This window comes from Cucurbita pepo, chromosome 18 (assembly GCF_057944985.1).
Source record: "Cucurbita pepo subsp. pepo isolate OVF chromosome 18, ASM5794498v1, whole genome shotgun sequence".
Lineage (NCBI taxonomy): Eukaryota > Viridiplantae > Streptophyta > Magnoliopsida > Cucurbitales > Cucurbitaceae > Cucurbita > Cucurbita pepo.
In genome coordinates, this window is record NC_141815.1 from 5841407 (window position 1) to 5860904 (window position 19498).

The 19498-nt window shown below is 38.5% G+C and overlaps 1 non-coding gene across 1 annotated transcript; it reads left to right on the plus strand.

Moving 5' to 3' along the window:
- The first annotated feature begins 14594 nt into the window (after positions 1-14594).
- On the plus strand, positions 14595-14668 carry TRNAI-UAU (transfer RNA isoleucine (anticodon UAU)). Its single transcript has one exon. It is a non-coding gene; the product is annotated as a tRNA-Ile (tRNA).
- Positions 14669-19498: the final 4830 nt, after the last annotated feature.

Below are 19498 nucleotides of genomic sequence, written 5' to 3' on the forward strand. Positions count from 1 at the left end.
ACTCTTCTCAGCCATATTTCCTAGCATGCACATGAAGCAACAGCAATGAATTCAACTTCAGCAGTAGACAAGCTTACAACGGGTTGTTTTTTTATTGCCAAGAAACATCTGCTGAACTTATCAAAAAAGATAACCTGAAGCGGTTTTCCGATATTCTAAGTCTCCTGTGTAATCGCTATCTGTGTAAGTGTAATACCCGAAGAAAGAGAAATAGAAATAGAAAAAGAAAAGGAAAAAAAAAAAAAAAAAAAAAAAGGAAAAGTCAAGAGAGGGGCAAATAGGTAAGTTTGCCCCTCCAACCACTAAGGGGTCCAAATGAAACCCTATGAAGAGTCCTGCAAGAGAGAAATAGTGAGAGAATGGGGTTAGAGAGAACCTAGAGTGAAGAGGAAGAATGAACCGCCGGAAGACTCACCAAAAACTACTGTCGGAGTCTATTCCGGTCAAGATCATGATGCAAGGAGCCTTTCTTGGAAGGGAAAAGAGAATGTGGGTGACCGGAGTCCCATTTTCCATCAAAAAATTGGAAAAATCTGCAAGGTAAGATCTTGAACGTTTTCTCAAATCTACGATTTTTCTTTGTGAATCAAGATCTGAAATCTTGATATATTCATCTAGGAACAACTCTCTACAGGATCTTTGAAGAAGTTTGGCTGAAACCTTGATCCGAAGGTAGAAACCCGAGAATCATCCAGGAACGGAGAGAGAAGAAATTCTGATAGCCATGTCCCGAAGGCGAGCGGCGAAACGCGACTGGGCAGGCAGTGGACACGTGCTGAGCGTCGGTCGGAGCTACGCAGCTCCAGTGAGACGGCAACACGTGTCGCCTTCAAACCCCAACCAGCTGCAGCCCACAGGAGCGAACCCACCTGCTGACTCACCAACCCGAATTGGGGCGCCTGGACTATGACTATGCAGAGAGCACGCGGGTGTGGTACTCGTGAGTAGACCTTCTCCCGGCGCGCGAGGACGTATGGCGGCGTGTGGGAGCACATGAGGGTTAGTTCCAGCCCGTCCGACTTCTTTCTGCCTGATTTTCATCCCGATTTTGATTCTAATCATATTTTTATCTGACTTAGGACCTAATTGAGAAAAATCAGTATTCTTGGACACGCTATTTGTGCAGGAGTGCTAGGGCACGCGTCAACAAGTAAGTCACCACCCGGTATTTAGGAAGAAATACTTGTAGGATTCGCTTGGATTGCATGCATGCTAGTACCTTTGCCTTAGAATTAGCTCTCCACGAATGAGATTAGTCGGATTGATTGTTATTAGTGTATTGGGTGAATTGTCTGAGTGTTGTTTGTATGCTTTAAGCTTTCGTCGTACGTATGCATGCATTTAATTTATGTTGGAATTGTGTATTCCGCGTTTCAGGTGCTTGATGGATGAGTTCGCCTCCATTGAGCGCGAACTTCGTGTTCTGGGTGCTTGATGGAGGCCATCGCCCCATTGAGGTGGCGTGCCTAATTTGCATGAATTATATATTATGATGTTAGAAGACAGTTGCGTGCACACTCTGTTATTTGCTAGGGCCCATTTCTATGATAAGCCTAAGGAATTGCTGTTAGGAGCGATAAGTCGCTCTAGCCAGACTTAACCTTCCCCTAAGAACTTAGCGGATTACCACGGCAACAAGGTACCTCAGGAGTGTTTATAGATTGCTAGTGTGAGAACGGTATCTATAGCTTCGTGGGAGGACCAAGGGTTCCTGACCAGTCCTTACTACTCTTAGCCATTTCGCATGGGAAATGTGTCCCCACGTTGTACAACCCATTAGCTGCATGGGAACGGGTTGGGTCGCGCCCCCCATAGGGGGACATATGGGCTTAGGGGTATTCAGCACACCCCTAGGCTAGATACCATGTAGTCCCAGATATCCATGTAGAGGTAGCACCTCATAGAGAGATACCGAGCATATCAACTTGTCGTAAGGAACCTCTAGGTGTCTAATGAAAGGACGATGAACCGGTGAAACCGAAGGGGCAAGCTCCAAGGGACTAAAATTAGAACCAGATGTACTAGAACCGAATTAAGAGACCGTGGGAACCTATTAAGTTAGAATGCGAAGAGAGCCTACAAGTAGGTGGCTTACTGAGTATGATTTTTATACTCATTCCTTTCTACCCTTTTTTCAGGTGCCGGTCGAGGTGGAGGAGCGTTTGAGAGTGTGCGGTCATAGAGGAGGTCGTTCCGGAGCGTCAGTCCCTTTTCGGTCTTTTGGAGTCTTTTGCAAATTTCTTTTATATTTGTATTGTATTTCCTTTTTGTAAATTTAAATCATCTTTTGAAATATTTGAAAATTACACCCAGCTTTCTTCTATTTTAATTTTATTGGATTTTCATCTTTTTATTTTACTATTCTTTCTATTTTGTTCTCTTTTTGTTTATTTTCGATTTTGTCTTTTGGGTCATGGTCTGAGCTTCGAAGCCTCGAGAATCGGGTCGTGACAGTAAGAGATAAGATCACTATTTCCTCCCTTGTAGAAAATTCCAAAATCAAGAGTGCCTTTTAAATATCTTAGCACTCTTTTTGTTGCTTGTAGATGAAGCTAAGTAGGATTTTCCATTTATTGCTTGTATGTCCTCCTACAAACATCACATCTGGTCGAGTGGCTGTGAGATACATAAGACTCCCAACAATTTGTTCAAAATGAGTCGAGTCTACTTTAACACCTCCTTCATCATTCATTAGTTTGTAGCCTAGAACAATTGGATTGTGAGCCCGATTGCTTTTCTCCATTCAAACCTTTGCAGTACCTCCCATGCATATTTCTTTTGATTAATAAACATTCAAGACCCAAAAAATACCTCATTTTGCCAAGATCAGTCATATCAAATTCATGCTTCATGGACTTCTTAAATTTAGAAACCAGAACATTATCATTTCCAGTAAAAATGAGATCATCAACATACAAACTTTACTAATTAGGTTAAGAAAATTAGGGGTGCTACAGTTGGTATCAGAGCTCTAGGTTATAGGTTTTGTAGACTGGCGTACGATGTAGGCCTAACGTACTTTCATGATCCTCCAGCAACCGTCAGGTATGCCTTTTTAAGAATTAAAAATTCTTAATTAAATGATGCATGCAGTAGTGAATCTGTATTTTGTAATGAATGATATGATGTACATGTGTTATATGCTTGCATGATTTATGATATGTCATGTACTATCGGATGATTATGTTAATGTATAGTTGTATGCATGAGTGACTTGCATAACTACGAATGTTTATTGAATCTATTAGATAACTATGTGACTTAGTAGTTACGTGCACTGTTTAGATGTCAACTAGAACTCGAGGAGGAGGTCTTAGGGGATGACCCCCGCTTAGGGGTTGAGGAAGAGAAAGGGGACGTAATTGGGGGTGGGAGGATTTTGTAGAGTAGCCTCTTCTGCCACCAACGACACCTCAAGCCGCACATACCCTACAACTGCCCTAGTAGATGATTGCAAACTGTAATACAAAATTTGAATGTCAACCAACAAGAAAATGCTTCTACATCAACCATGGAGGCTAGATACCTGCGGGATTCCAAGAGGGGTGACCCTCGAACTTTTAAGGGGGCATCTGACATTCCAACGGTGGCACAGATGTGGTTGAGGTCCATTGAGTCAGTATTTGAGTCGACCAACTACCCTGAGGCCCACAGGGTGGAGTGTGCTACGTCTATGGAAGGACCTGATAGTTCGCGTGAACCCCCTTCATCACCAGTGGGATAGAAGCGACGCCGCGACCAGATTGACCGAAATGAATTGTCTTTTTCACATACACAGAAACGATCCGATAGACAGCACCGTGATTTTAGGTGTGAGTAGCAAAGCTGTGAGAACAGGTCAGAAAATAGGCCCAAGTGTAACGTGTGCGGTAAGAATCATTGGGGTTAGTGTTTGGCTTGATCTGGGGCCTGTATTCGATGTGGAAAGGAAGGGCATTTGTCTAAGGACTGTCTTGGAGGCCGTACACTGATACCAGAATTCAGCAAAGGCCATTACGCATCGCGAATAACCCCACTCAGAACCGTCTTCCAACAAGAACTTATGCCTCTACCAGCAAGGATACTGGAAACCCTGATGTAGCGGTGACAAGTACACTATTTGTTCTTGGGCACCTTGCTTTGACATTTTTGACTCAGGATCTACACATTCTTTTATTTCTATGGTTTTTATTAGTCAAGCAAAGTTTGTATTAGAACCTTTATTGCATGGATTCTCAGTAGGCACCCCAGCAGGGGTGAATATGATTGCTGCTTATAGAGTAAAAGATAGTCATGTATTAATATCAGGAGTTAAATAGTGGTAGACTAAATAGTATTTGATATGACTTGTATGATGTAATTTTGGGAATGAATTGATTAGCAAAACATTATGCTAGTATAAACTGTTACAAGAAAGAAGTGGTGTTTACACCACTGTCCGAGACCAAATTCAAATTCAAGGTCACGAGTCTTGGTACTGTGCCAAAGGTGATATCAATGATGAAAGCAAATAAGTTAGCCCAGGACGGAGCGTGGGCAATACTAGCCAGCGTTGTGGATACCAAGAAAGAGAAGGTTTCCCTAGAAACATTGTCAGTTGTGAATGAGTTCCCAAATGTATTCCTAGAGGACTTGCCAAGAATTCCTCCGACATGAGATGTTGATTTTGCAATAGAGCTGGAATCAGGTACCAGTCCAATATCTAAGACCCCGTATCATATGGCACCAGCTGAGCTGAAAGAACTCAAGACGCAACTACAAAAGTTGTTAGATAAGGGATTTATTAGACCCAACATTTCTCCTTGGGGTGTGCCTGTGCTATTTGGCAAGAAAAAGGACGGGTCTATGCGCTTGTGCATTGCTTATAAGGAGTTGAATAAGAGAATAGTGAAGAACAAGTATCCCCTTCCGTGCATTGAGGACTTATTTGATCAGCTCAGGGAGGCAACAGTGTTTTCAAAAATTAACCTTCGGTCCAGTTACCACCAGATCAAGATTAAAAATGAGGATATATCGAAGACAGCTTTCAGAACAAGGTATGACATTATGAGTTTGTGGTTATGTCATTTGGACTTACTAATGCCCCTGCAGTGTTAATGGAACTGATGAATCGCGTGATCAAGTAATGTTTGGATACTTTTGTCATAGTGTTCATAGACGATATCTTGGTGTACTCAGAGACAGATCAAGAACATCAGTTACATCTAAGAAAGGCTCTGACAATACTGAGAGTCAATTCTTGAAGTGTGAATTTTGTGTTACGTGAAGTCGCTTTTCTAGGGTACGTGATATCTGAGAAAGGTGTGCCAGTAGATCCTGCCAAGGTGGAAGCGGTCACTAAATGGAATTGTCCAACCACTGTTACTGAGGTACGAAGCTTTCTAGGCTTAGCAGGTTATTACCAACACTTCATAAAGGATTTTTCCAAAATAGCTGCACATTTTACGCAATTAACTCGAAAGACTGCTTTTATGGTTCGAAGAGTACGAAACAAGTTTCAAGATCTAAAGGATAGGCTGGTGACTACGCCAGTACTTTCGATGCCCGACGGCACAAGGAACTATGTCATTTACAGTGATGCTTCCAAGAAAGGCTTGGGTTGTGTGTTGATGCAACATGAGAAGGTTATTGCCTACGCATCCAGCCAGTTGAAGGACTATACAAAGAAATACCCAACGCATGATCTGGAACTAGCAGCGGTGGTTTTCTCATTAAAGATATGGCAACACTACCTTTATGGAGAAGACTCTAATTTACACTGACCACAAAAGTTTGAAGTATTTCTTTTCTCAGAAGGAGCTGAATATAAGACAACGGAGGTGGTTGGAGTTGGTCAAAGATTATGGCATTGACATTCAATATCACCCCAGGAAGGGCAATGTGGTTATAGACGCCCTAAGTAGAAAGACAGCTCATTCATCAGCATTATTTACAAGAAAACCCAGGGTATAGGCAGTTTTTGAGCAAGCTGGAATAACGGTGGCAGTGGAAGGTATTAAAGCACAACTAGCTTGACTGACTATACAACCCACCCTCCATCAGAGAATTGTTGATGCTCAGATAAGAGACTCTTAGTTGGAAAATATACTTAATAAGATGGATGGAGGCAAAACCAGCTGACGAATGCACCAAGGCATCTGATGGAGGACTACTGTATCAAGGTCGGTTGTGTGTACCAATGGTAGAATAATAGAGGAATAGAATATTAAAGGAGGCGCATAATTCTCCATTCATCATGCATCCTGGAGGTACCAAGATGTATCAAGATATAAAGCCACACTTTTGGTGGCATGGAATGAAGACGATATCGTAGAGTTTGTAAGTAGATGTTTGGTTTGCCATCAGGTCAAGACACCAAGACAGAGACCAACATGATTATTGTAGCCTCTCAGTATACCATGGAAATGGGAGAATATTCCCATGGATTTCATGGTAGGATTACCAAGAACATTAAAGGGCTACATGGTCAGGCCACCTACACAGTAGACAATTGCGCACTGTTGTACATGAATGAAATTGTCAGATTGCATGGAACAGTATCAATTGTATCAAATCGTGACCCACGTTTTACTTCAGCTTTTGGCGAGGACTCTAGAAATCGTTGGGCACTCGCTTGGATATCAGTACAACGTTTCATTGACAAACAGACAGACAAACAGAACGTTTAAATCAAAGTTTAGAGGATATGTTACGTGCCTGTCTGCTTGAATTCGTTGGTAGTTGAGATTCGAAGCTGCATCTCATGGAATTTTCCTATAATAATTGTTATCAGGCGACAATTGGCATGGCGCCATACGAGGCATTATGTGGAAAACGATGCAGAACACCATTATGTTGGGATGAGGTAGGGGAACGTGAGTTGGTGGGTCCAAATTGGTCCAAGTTACGAATGAGGCGATGCAAAAGATCAAAGAAAGGATGTGCACTACTCAGAGTAGACAGAAAAGCTATACGAACTCAAGACGGAGGAATCTAGAGTTTGAAGTGGGTGACATGGTATTCTTGAAAGTGGCCCTGATGAAAGGAGTCCTAAGGTTTAGACGCAAAGGAAAGCTGAGTCCTCGATTTATAGAAACTTTTGAAATTTTGGAGAGGATCGGACCCGTTGCGTATATGTTAGCCCTACCACCATCGCTCTCAACTGTACACAAATATTTCATGTATCTGTACTTCGTAAGTATATGGCCAATCCAACACATGTGATAGATTATGAGGCTCTAGAAGTAGTAGAAGACTTAAGCTATGAGGAAAAACCATTGGGAATTTTGGCTTGCAAGGTAAAAGACATTGCATTTGTCAAGGTATGGTGGAGAAACCAACCAATGGAGGAGGCTACATGGGAACGAGAAGTTGTTGTCTGCGCATCGTCGATTAGGGTTTTAGGGTGTTGCGGGTTTGGAAGACGAGCACCGAATCGAGTCGGATACCCGCGGACACAACTCCTGCTTCCAGCCCTCAGGTCGTATGAAGACACGAGCTGTAGTTGCTTTCGACCCAAACAGGATCTGCATTCATTTTGGCTCAACATAGACGCACGCCTGTAGCGCGTTTTCTCGGCTTCGCACGTATATACATGGCTCGACTCCTCCATCAGACTTCCTCGGCTTGACGGTAGCTTGGCTTGTCAGTTCGGTATACCCACAATATACCGATTTCTAGGCTTACGGCCCTTCCAAAGACGTTTCTGCTCTTGTTTTTGCATTCTAAGGTTAGTATGACTCTTAATAGTCAACTTAAATTATGTTAGGTGTTTACCTTGATAACTAACATGAGGTTTAGCTAGGATATGTTATGAATGGTTTCTAAATATGTTATGTGGTTCTTATAGGACGTAATTAACCGTTGGAATTAGCTTGTTGTGAGTGATTTTGGCCAAGGCCATCGAGGTAAGTGACTTTACTATTGGAATTAGTTTATTATGTGTTGTATGATGATGCGTGCTCTGTGGCCCCTGCATGCACCATATTATATGTGATATGACTATGTGACACATGAATTATATTGACCGGTAATGTTATGAAAATTTATGATTGATATGTTAGTACTATATGCCATGAAAGTGATGATTGTTGACTGTATGCACGTAGTATAACTGAATTATGTCATGGCATGCTTATGGAATTGGAACGTATTTTCATATTAAGTAATATGCCATGTAAGGTAAGTTATGAGACCTCATGCATGTTTGTATGTCATTTGCATTGGGATACTTCCTCTTTATGTCATGAAAGAACGAAAGTCGATATTTATGTTCGCCATGATATCATGCGGGACTTTTCTGTGCGTGTACATGGGTCTCGTGTGGAGAAATATCACACATCCAACCCTACCCAGAATAGAAAAGCACCCAAGGCAAGTTTACAAAAGTTAGGTCCCACTCATATGTTGCATGTGTTTGCATCTCTAACCCGAATAGTGGGGTGACTTATTGAGTATTTCATAAAATACTCAAGCCACGTGCTACCTTCATTTTTCAGGTAAAGGCAAGGTGCCGATGTATGGCTGACGATGGAGCTGAGGTTACCATGGAAGACTAAAGAGAGGGTATAGTTACCCATTTATGTTTTTATTTGGGTTTTTAAGTTAGATCATTGAACGTTCATTTTATTTAAATTTCCTAATTCAGTTATTGAATGTTTTCGTTTCGGAGTTATCTTTAGTTCGGATTTTGAACCTTTATGTAAGACTGATGTTGTTTCCAAGACTATTTATGTTGAATTTTCCGTTTAAAGATTTATGCATGTACGTATGACGTCACTAATTAGGTTAAGAAAATTAGGGGCGTTACAAAGTACCTTTTCTTACCGTTGGAGATGGGTTTTATTGGTCCACATATATCAACATGTATTGGTTGAAGCACTTGTGAAGCTCTCCACGTGCTTTGCTTGGGAAAAGATCCTCTTTGTTGTTTTCTTGTTAAGCAGTCCTTGCAAAGCCTTGAAGGAGAATTAAGTTCAGGTAATCCATTCACCTTCTTTCTTTTTCAGTGGTTTCAAACCATCAAAGGTCAAGTGCTGGTCGCTTGTGGATGTATATAATAAAATGATGTAAAATTCACACGAATAAGTGCAAGTATACACTATCACAAGTAGAAAGTAATAAGTAAATTATCGATTCCACAGGGAACCTATCCTTTTGGTTAATTTTATCATTGAAAATTAAGTGAGTTTTTAGGTAACATTCAAATGGGTGTTGGTGATTTTAACTACTTAAACAAAACTAAAACAGAGTGCCACTGCTATTGAAAAACAGAAAATGATGAGAAAGTCAACTATAAGAAGGAAGGTTCGGCTAAGAGAGGTTAAATAGATAAGTTGTTGAGTTTTGTGGTACATTTTAGTTCCTTTTAATAGATTTCCAAGCCCACTTCCGAGGGTCATGAATGGTGATTATTTCCATAATCGTTGTGATTTCTAACAAGGCTCTAAGAGAAGTATTATTCTTAACCCTTCTGTTACCCTTCAAGTCTCATTGCTATGGAACTAGAGTATTAAAGAGGATTTCATTGCTCCCTCTCTTCTCCCGAATAAGAGAACAACTATGTATGTAAAGTAGCTAATTAAACACACATGTAAATCATTAACAACAACTCTTTAATAAACTAAAATCATACCATCAACATACTTAAACTATATAAAACTCTCTCGCCTCCCCTATAAAGTTTAGCTCTCCATACAAACTGAATTAAACAGAGGAACCCACATCTTAATCATATAAAATTGATAGAATAAGAAAAGAGAATAAGAAAATAGAGACTTATCCAGCTTTGTTGCCGTTCTTCAATGGAAGTTCCCTTCTCTTGAGCTCTCACGTCCACCTCATTGTCCTAATCTATCCTTCTTGGTCTTCTCTTCCTTCTGTTGTCAACCGTTGCTGGATTAGGGTTTTTCTTCTTCTTCTCTGGTTTCACAGCAGTTCACAGCAGCAGAGGTACTATTGTCTAATCCGATTTTTTTCTCCCAAAGTGTGTCACCCTCCTCTTGGTCTTCTTTTTCCTTTTATATTGAGCATGGGTTCCCCTTTAGGCTGAAAATGAATAAGTTGTCCACGTAGGATGTTCCTCATTGGGTAGTCAATGACCCACTTGGACGGCGGATGTGAATTTAAAATTTCCATGTCATCCCGCGTTTGTTTCCAAATTTGCTACTCCCTCATGATTCAGCATAAATGTCTGAAATTTTACCACATAACTCAATTAAAAGTACAATTAAGATCAATTTATGTCAAATCATATTTTTTTCATGTTGGACCGCAATAAACGATTTCATGCTCACTAAGTAGAATCAATGAGGTAATAAATGAGAAAATGGTGAATAAAAGTGCAATATTAACTACAAAAAGACTAGATATGACTCTACTTTTAGAGAGTTATTAGGTGCCTATATCTACAATGCCAAAGCTGCACTTTGTCCTCCGTGATTGAGTTGAAGCACATTGATGGTAGAGGTTGAAATGTTGCTTGAAGCATGAACATTCGATTCTCAGACATCTTTGTATTTATGATTAAAACATTCTCATGATGGAACGCCTTGCACCTTCCATATTGAAATGTAACAGCGACTCCCCGTTTTTGCAATTGTCCAATGCTCAACAAGTTGTTTGTCAATTCTATAACATAGAACACTTCTGTAATAATATGCGTTGTTCCATTCACTTGCAGCCTTATGTTGCCCTTTCCTAGTACAACCAAGCTTGTGTTGTTGCTGAGTTTTACTGAATCTTTGAATTTTTCATTTAAATCTTAAAAATATTGCTTTACTCCACCCATATTATACCAACAATCTTATTAGCCATCTTCCTCCTTTTTCGCACCCGTGCAAGCCATCAGTAAAATCTCTTTTTTTGTCTTTTCACTTCATTCTTACTTGCACATTGTCATTGAAAATGCCCAAATTTGGGACAATTGTAGCATTCTACTATGGCTTTCTCGAAGTTTTACCTACCTCTTCCACATCCCCCTCCTCTGAAACTTCCACGACCTCGACCCCTTCCTCCTGACTGATCTCCATTTGTCACTTTCAAGGCATGTTCCTCATTGATGTGAGAACGCATGCGTTGTTCATGAACAAGTAGGCTGCTTTGCAATTCATCAATGGTTAAAGTATCTATATCTTTAGATTCCTCAATGGAACAAACCACATAATCAAGTTTGAAAGTCATAGATCTCAAAATCTTTTCCCAAATAGCCACGTCTCCCTTTCTTTCACCATTTTCTTTCGTTTTATTTGTTATTGCAAGTGTTCGAGCAAAATATTCATTTAAAAATTCTCCTGTCTTCATTTGAAGAATTTCAAATTCCACTCTGAGTGTTTGCAGTTGTGCAAGCTTGACCCTAGTTGTTCCTTGATATTTCTTTCTTCATAGAGTCCCATATGTCCTTCGTTGTATCCTTGTTTAGAATCGTTTCTATAATTGAACGATCTAATGCTTGGAAAAGATAATACTTGGCCTTCAAATCTTTCAGCTTCTGATCATCAATGCTCTTCTGTTGTGCATATGTAGATCCTCCTGCTACTGCAGAAATTTCATTTTCTACTAAATCCCAATATTCCTTTGATCGCGAAAAGTTTTCCATGAGCATTGCCAAGTGATCATAATGCCCCTTAAACTTTGGATGACTGGCTGCACAAAAGAGCTTTCGGTAGACATCTTGAAGATTGCTACTTCAAATTTTAATCAAATCCCTTACTATGGCTCTAATACCAAATGATGAAATTAAAGAAATAATAGCAGAGAAAAGTAAGTTTTGGAAGGAAAAATGCTCTATTATTGAATGGGAAAATACAAGGCTTTTAAATAGTCATATATAAGAAAACAAAAGAAATGATAAATAAGGAGTCTACTCTAACTGACTTCTAAAAGTAAAAGTCCTATTATAAAGTTACAGAGTTCTACACAAACTGAGACTTTATTTTGACTAAGTAAACTAACACGACCCACTTTATAATCATTACAAATGATTTGATCCAAATCGTTCATGTAGAGACATGTAAGTGGGGGTATTCTATACAATGAGTTTGATAAGGATCACGGTGTTCCAAATGTTTCAACTGGACCTATTACACGATCTAAGGCCAAGATGATTCAACAAGCATTCATTCTTCATCTACAAAATTGGATAGGCTTGATTCAACCATTATTTCATGTGTTACAAACTAATTTGATTGAGGAAGGACCATTTGAAGCTTCAGAAGTGAATATTTGCATGGTTGAAGAAAGGGATGAAGTTGCTTGCACTTGATTGATAAGTTGTTAGAAAACTTTATTTATTACTTTTAATTTCATAATTATTGTATGGGCAAAAGGGTGGAAGTCATTGGTCAAATTGACTTTTTTTTTTTTTTGGAGATTTAAGGGATCGGGATTAAATTTTGGTCGCTAACTTCTTTAGTGGACATTTGAAAAATTGAAAATTTCTTTTGTGGGTAACTATAAATACGCACAAATTATTACATAAAAAAGAGATTGTGAATGAAAGAATTTGAGATCTCAGATTGAGACTTTCACCTTTCGAAATTCGAGCATCATCTTTGTCATTTCTAAGTTTACTGCAATTCTTGTAGTAGATTGCATCTGAGCTCTAGATCTTTGATCTTAAGAAGTAATCTAATTCTAGCATTATATCTTGGTTTATCCGAATTTTGTACAAGGAGGTGTTAATTTTATTGATTCAACCGTTTTTGCTCCCACAAAAACATGAATTGTTGGGATTAGGGTTGCCTTATCAATTTGATATCATAGCCTAGGTTGCATCTTAGTGGCCTACTCTAGAATTCATTTTATTTTTCGTTTATGCTATTGTTTTTCTTTTCTTCAAATCTGTCCATTTATTCTGTTGCTGCGAGTTCAACCCTTCTTTGTAATCTTCTCACTTTATTCTCATTTTATTACTGTAGATCATATTTAGATCTTAAAAAAAAAAAAAAAAAATCCAATCATATTGTTCTTAATATTGTGGTTATAAATCCTTGTCATTAGACAATTTGCATGTTTATTTGAATATCAAATAAACTCCAATTGACATTTTTTTCTAAATCATCTAAATTTGGAACCATTGTGTTGATATTGTTCTTTCACCCTTTTAGCGGGACATAGTCCTAGGGGAAGATGGAGATGTCGGTTGAGGGAGAGGAAGAGGTAGAACAAGGGGTAGAGAAATTTTAGCACAAAAAAGAAAGAGAGAGTTTCAATATAAGAGAGGAGAAGAAGGAGGAGTCAAGGGAGTAAAGCTTCCAACTTTCTATGGGAGATCTGATCTAGAAGAGTATTTGCAATATGAGAGCAAAATTGAGTATGTTTTTTATTGCAACAATTTCAGTGAAGAAATAAAGTTGAAGCTTTCTATAACTGAATTTTGTGATTACGTAATTATGTTGGACATCTTTGATATCAGAGTGGAGGAGAAATTATGAAGAACCAATTGAAATGTGGGAGGAATTGAAGTTATTAATGAGAAAAATGTACATTCCTAAGCATTATTCTCGAGTACTCAAGGAAAAATTGTATACAATGCAATATGGATCCAAGAGTGTTGAAGAATATTACAAAGAAATGGAGGTCTTTATGAAGAGAGCATGCATTGATGAAGACAACGATGATATAATGGCCAGATTCCTTGGTGGGTTAAACACACAACTTGCTCATCAAGTGGATAGGCAAGCGTACTTTGATATGCAAGAATTGTTACACCTTGCTGTCAAAATCGAAGGGCAACTAGCTTGGGAGAAGAACTCCAAGAGGTATGTTATTCCTAAGTCTACAACTTTCAACACTTGGAAAAAGGATGCAAATATTGAAAAGATAGATTTTAAGGTTAAAGGAAAGTATGAGCTTGACAAAAAGAACAAAGTTGAGACCTCAAAGGGTAAAGAGAAAGTTGAGGAATACAAGGAGGTTCGAGAAAGAAATAGAGACATCAAATCTTGGAAATGTCAAGAAATTGGTCATATTAGTGGTGATGATCCTAACAAGAGAGTCATGACCATCAAGAATGGACAAGCTGTCACAGATACTGAGGAAAGTGACTAGGATGAGCTAGTTGAAGAAGAAAACCAAGAGAATGATGAAGAATTGGAAGATGGGAGTCATTTGACACTTGTTGAGAAGACTTCTTAAAACTCAAGTTACGGAGAATAATGTTGATGATCAAAGAGACAACCTATTTCACACAAGGTGTTTAGTCAAGGGGACTCCTTGTAGTCTTGTTATTGATAGTGAAAGTTGCACCAATGTATTAAGTACCATGTTGATCAAAAGGTTGCAAATTCCAACTCAACACCATCCTAAACCTTACAAGCTTCAATGTCTCAATGATAGTGGAACAATAAAGGTAGTTTCTCAAGTTTAATATCTTTTACTTTGGGGAAACATAAAGATAAAGTTCTTTGTGATGTGCTACCCATACTTGCTGGAGGCATATTGCTAGGCCGACATTCGCAATTTGATAGGAAGGCCATGCATGATGGTTATTTGAATAGGTATTCTTTTATAAAAGAGGGTAGAAAAACCCTTTTGAGTTCTACAATGTATTAGCTTATCAATTAAAGTTGGAGGAAAAAAAAAGAGTTCGAGGAATATTATTTTCATTCAAACATTTATTTAAGAAAAGCATCCAAGGTTCTGTAGCTCAGTTGGTTAGAGCGTTGGTCTTATGAGCCGAAAGTCGTGGGTTCGAGCCCCGCCAGAACCAATCAAACCTAGTCACACGGTTAATCAAACAATCGTGTAAACTGAAACAAATTATGGGATGAAGCTCATTAAGATCATTGAAAGGACTAAAAATTATGGGATGAAGCTCATTAAGATCAGGAAAAGGCTACCTTAAGGAGTTTTAATGGTGTTCACGTAAGAGTTATATTTCTGCATTATAAATGAGCAATGAGACATTATAGACGACGTGGACCTATACTCCCCTCTCAGGAAGAGGTTTACAACATAGGACGACGTGGACCTATACTCCCCTCTCAGGAAGAGGTTTACAACATAGTGGCCTGTTCAGGAGACCACGGGCCATTCCACAAAGCTGAAGCTCACATTATCATAGTTGGCATGTGCTTAGTTCGCCACCAGATTCGAATGGGTAGTGGCACGGGCCATTCCACAAAGCTGAAGCTCACATTATCATAGTTGGCATGTGCTTAGTTCGCCACCAGATTCGAATGGGTAGTGGCGGATCTGTAGACACCGTTACACTGTTATCAGCCTGGAGAAGTACTTTGGTTGTCCTTGGTTATCGTGGAGGTCTGCTACGTTCTTAAGGACTTCTAGGAAGGTTAAATCTCATCTCTCATTTCCAGGGTGCTCAAGATTAGCTCCACAAGGCAAATCCAAGTCTCTAGGTGCACTCAAATCTCATCCTTTGATCTTGGGGTGCAGGGTGTACTGTAAACGTTTTGACCTAAGTCAACGAGTAAACCGCACTAGTTGTAGCAACCTAATCTTAATTGAGTTATTTCATGCTTCCTTTTCTAGGGAGATATACCTATCAATTACCTAAGCACATAATCCATAATTTAAACTTCATCTTGGTCATACCTGGGAGCTGAGGAGGTTCTTTGGGTTCCTAAGGCGGCTAGATGACTTAACGCGGACTTTTGACTTTAGGCTTTTTTATTTTTAGTTTTCGAGTCTTTCTTAGTTTAGGAGAATCAGGGTCTAGACCCTCTGACCGTCACTCACGATCTTTAGGTGCTCAGTCTACTAGAGGTGTCCTGACCTAAGTCATTGTCTAGCCAACCTAACTTTAACACCCTGCTTCTTTGCAGATAAACACACTCCACTGGGAGAACAAATAGTCAAACACCTGAAGCTAACACATATTATATCATGCACACATACAAGCAAAACAAGCTCGTCGGAGAGATAACATTCATTAATTACCTAAAACACAGACAACGTTAACCCATCCTCTTTTCTGACATAACATTAAACATATAAAACATCACTCATCACAAATCTTATCATAGGAAAATTTTTATAATTTTTTTCATCATGCATACCACCACACTCATCCATATTTCTCAACTCATATTCTAGTCATGCATATTTTCTTTCTAGCATTGCATAATACATAAAATAGCATGGTTCTCACAAATCTCAACCTAGGGGCATAACGATAATTTTCTAACATACATAAGTATACACTCACCCAAAAACAACCTTTAGTCTTTAACATGCATTATCTAACCACCTAAGGTAAGGAATGTTTGTGTGTTAACACGTCCTAGCGATACCTACAAGTACTATTTGCCTAAAGTTCGTGTGGTTACTTACTTGGATGACGTGTGTCTTCCCGAGCAAGCTTCTTCGCATGTTAGGAGCTCCAAAATTCCTGGAATCTTTCTCTCACATACAATAACCTATGCATTCAACTCCTTCGTCAAAATTCCTAAACTTCCAAACCAGTTTTTTATTCTTTTTTTATATATATATTTTCTTTAATTTTATAACTTTCTCTCCACAATTCAAATCAACTTAGTTTCTTCACGAAAATCGTAAACTTTTAATTGATCGTTACAAAGGTATAATTTTTTGTCAATCACAACAACAAATAATCGAGTTCGAACATCATCAAAAACAAAAAATTGACAAATATTTTCAGCCACTAGATGTTTATGAGAATGCCACCTTCGGGTCTGAATCAACTCCAACTTCCTTCATGAAACTTATGCAAAATTCCTCCAATATAACCATACTAAAAATTCAAAACTTAATTCCAAGGAAAGCTCTCGAATTTGAAGGAAAGTTTAAATGAAGAACCCAAAAATCATACATTTCGTTCTTCCTTGATTCTTGACGGAATTGAGTGATTAAAAAGACAAGAATAGTTCTTCCAAGACCACCAAACAATTCTTGTTTTATCTCTCTCTCTTATAATCCCTAAACGATCATCTTCTTTTATCTCTCTTCTCCTATTCTTTCTTTCTTTCTTTTCATTCGTAGTAATCAGACTAGGTTAATCCACGCCTCTAATTAGGAATTGAGGGTATATATGATCAATTTACTTTTATTTAGTCTAGGTTAATCCCTAAACACACATGCATCGGATAGTGGTATTTATTTTAACTTACGCTTATTTATTTTATTTAGTCTTTTGTTGTGTCGTTTTAAAGATGTTTTCAAAACACGTAAGTCCATGGCTGTGTTTTAAGATAAAGTATGTTTTATGGAATTTTAATGAAGTCTTCCGCATTCAATGTTTAGGGTACGTATACAGTAGCGACCTTAAATTAAGTAGAAAATTTCGGATCGTTACATAACATGTCATCGTTGATCGCTGAGATACAAAACTAAACTATTATATATTTATATCATATTGTATTATATACATAAATTTTGAGCTTCTATTCGTTTGTGTATGTTTAAGGATTGGAATTTTATTTTTTTTAGATTTTATGTTGAGATTTTATTTTTGGTGCCAAAAATGAAGAGATATTATGCTATGAATTTATTCTCGCCGGAAAAGGTGCGCAATTTCCGACAAGGAAGTTATTACATCTTCAATGGAAATGTTATAAGACTCTTTATATTCCTATATTCAACCCTTCTCTTTCTATATAAAACGACTTTTTGTAACGACCCAAAATTTTCTACTTAATTTAAAGTCGCTATTGTACACATATCCTAATCATTGAATGCGGAAGACTTCATTTAAATTCTATAAAACACATCCTTTATCTTAAAACACAGCCATGGACTTACGTGTTTCGAAAACATCTTTAAAATGACACAACAAAAGACTAAACTCAAAGAAAATAAATACTATCCGATGCATCTACCATAGTCTCAAGTTGTGATATCGTCATCAGCCGTACATGAATGTCTTGCCTTAACCTGAAAAATGTAGTACACATGGCTTGAGTATTTAAAGAAATACTTAGTAAGTGACCCCACTATTGAGGTTAAATGCAACAATCACATGCAAATGAGATGATGGGACCTATCCTTTCAATCTATTTTCCTACGGTGCTGTCCTAACGGGTAATTTGGATGTGTACCATATACTCTACACATAGCCCATACGTGCGAGTATGGGCTCACCAGTCAGTTCGCACACTGCTAGGCCACTTTCCTTGTTGGGCGAGTATACTCTGGGAGCTCCTTAGGCCGGACACCTGTTAGAACTAGTAACCGTCACGACAGCGCTATGCAAAACATAATGATCGTTGTCTTGCCATTTGATGTACGCGACTGTACCCTCGTGATGGAATAGGGGTATCCCCTAAATGCATGAGCACACATAATGCATGAGGTCCCCAACATTTCTACTCTTATCAGTAATGAATATAACCCCGCTATCATCTTTCATGCTTAACATGTCATTTCTCATTTTTCATTCAACGTATCATACATAATTCTAACGGGGTTACATTTCATTTCATTTATCGTGATATATGTCATTCATAACATGCTGTATACATACAATTTAGAAAACATAACTAATGCTCCATGCTTTTAACATGTCTTTTCATAACGTACCATTCATACAATAATTACCTTAATGGTCACACAAAACCATCTAAACATAACATATCACATCACAATATATCATATCATAAACATGTCATATAGTAAACACTTTGTGGTCATATCATTCCCTAACTTATCATAGCCTTAACGTTCTTATACCTATCACAGTTATATCGTTACGTGAACGTACCTTAGTCATATCATCACTGGAACGTATCTCAACACTATCATTCCATCGATCTATCACAAACCTATCCTTTTCTACCCATATCCTAACCATATATGTAACGATCCAAAATTTTCTATTTAATTTAAGGTCGCTACTGTATACGTACCATAAACATTGAATGAGGAAGACTTTATTTAAATTCCATAAAACATAACTTTTATCTTAAAACACAGCCATAGACTTACTTGTTTCGAAAACATCTTTAAAATGACACAACAAAAGACTAAATAAAATAATAAGCGTTTAAGTTAAAAACATCCTATTCTAGCCTAAGTCTAAGAAAATAAATACCACTATCCTATGCATGTGCCATGGTCTCAAGTTGCGATGTCGTCGTCGGCCATACAGGAATGTCTTGCCTTAACCTGAAAAATGTAGTAGCACATGGCTTGAGTATTTAAAGAAATACTCAGTAAGTGACTCCACTATTGGAGGTTAAATGCAAGAACATGCGAATGCAATGACGGGACCTATCCTTTCAATCTATTTTCCTACGGTACTGTCCTAACGAGTAATTTGAACGTGTGCCATATACTCTACACACAGCCCATACATGTGAGTATGGGCTCACTAGTCAGTTCGCACACCATTGGGCCACTTTCCTTGTCGGGCGAGCATACTCTAGGAGCTCCTTAAGCCGAACACCCGTTAGAACTAGTAACTGTCATGGCAGCGCTATGCAAAACATAACGATCGTTGTCCTGCCATTGGATGTATGCGTCCGTACCCTCGTGATTGAATAGGGGTATCCCCCTAAATGCATGAGCACACATAATTCATGAGGTCCCCAACATTTCTTCTTTTGTCATTAATGAATATAAC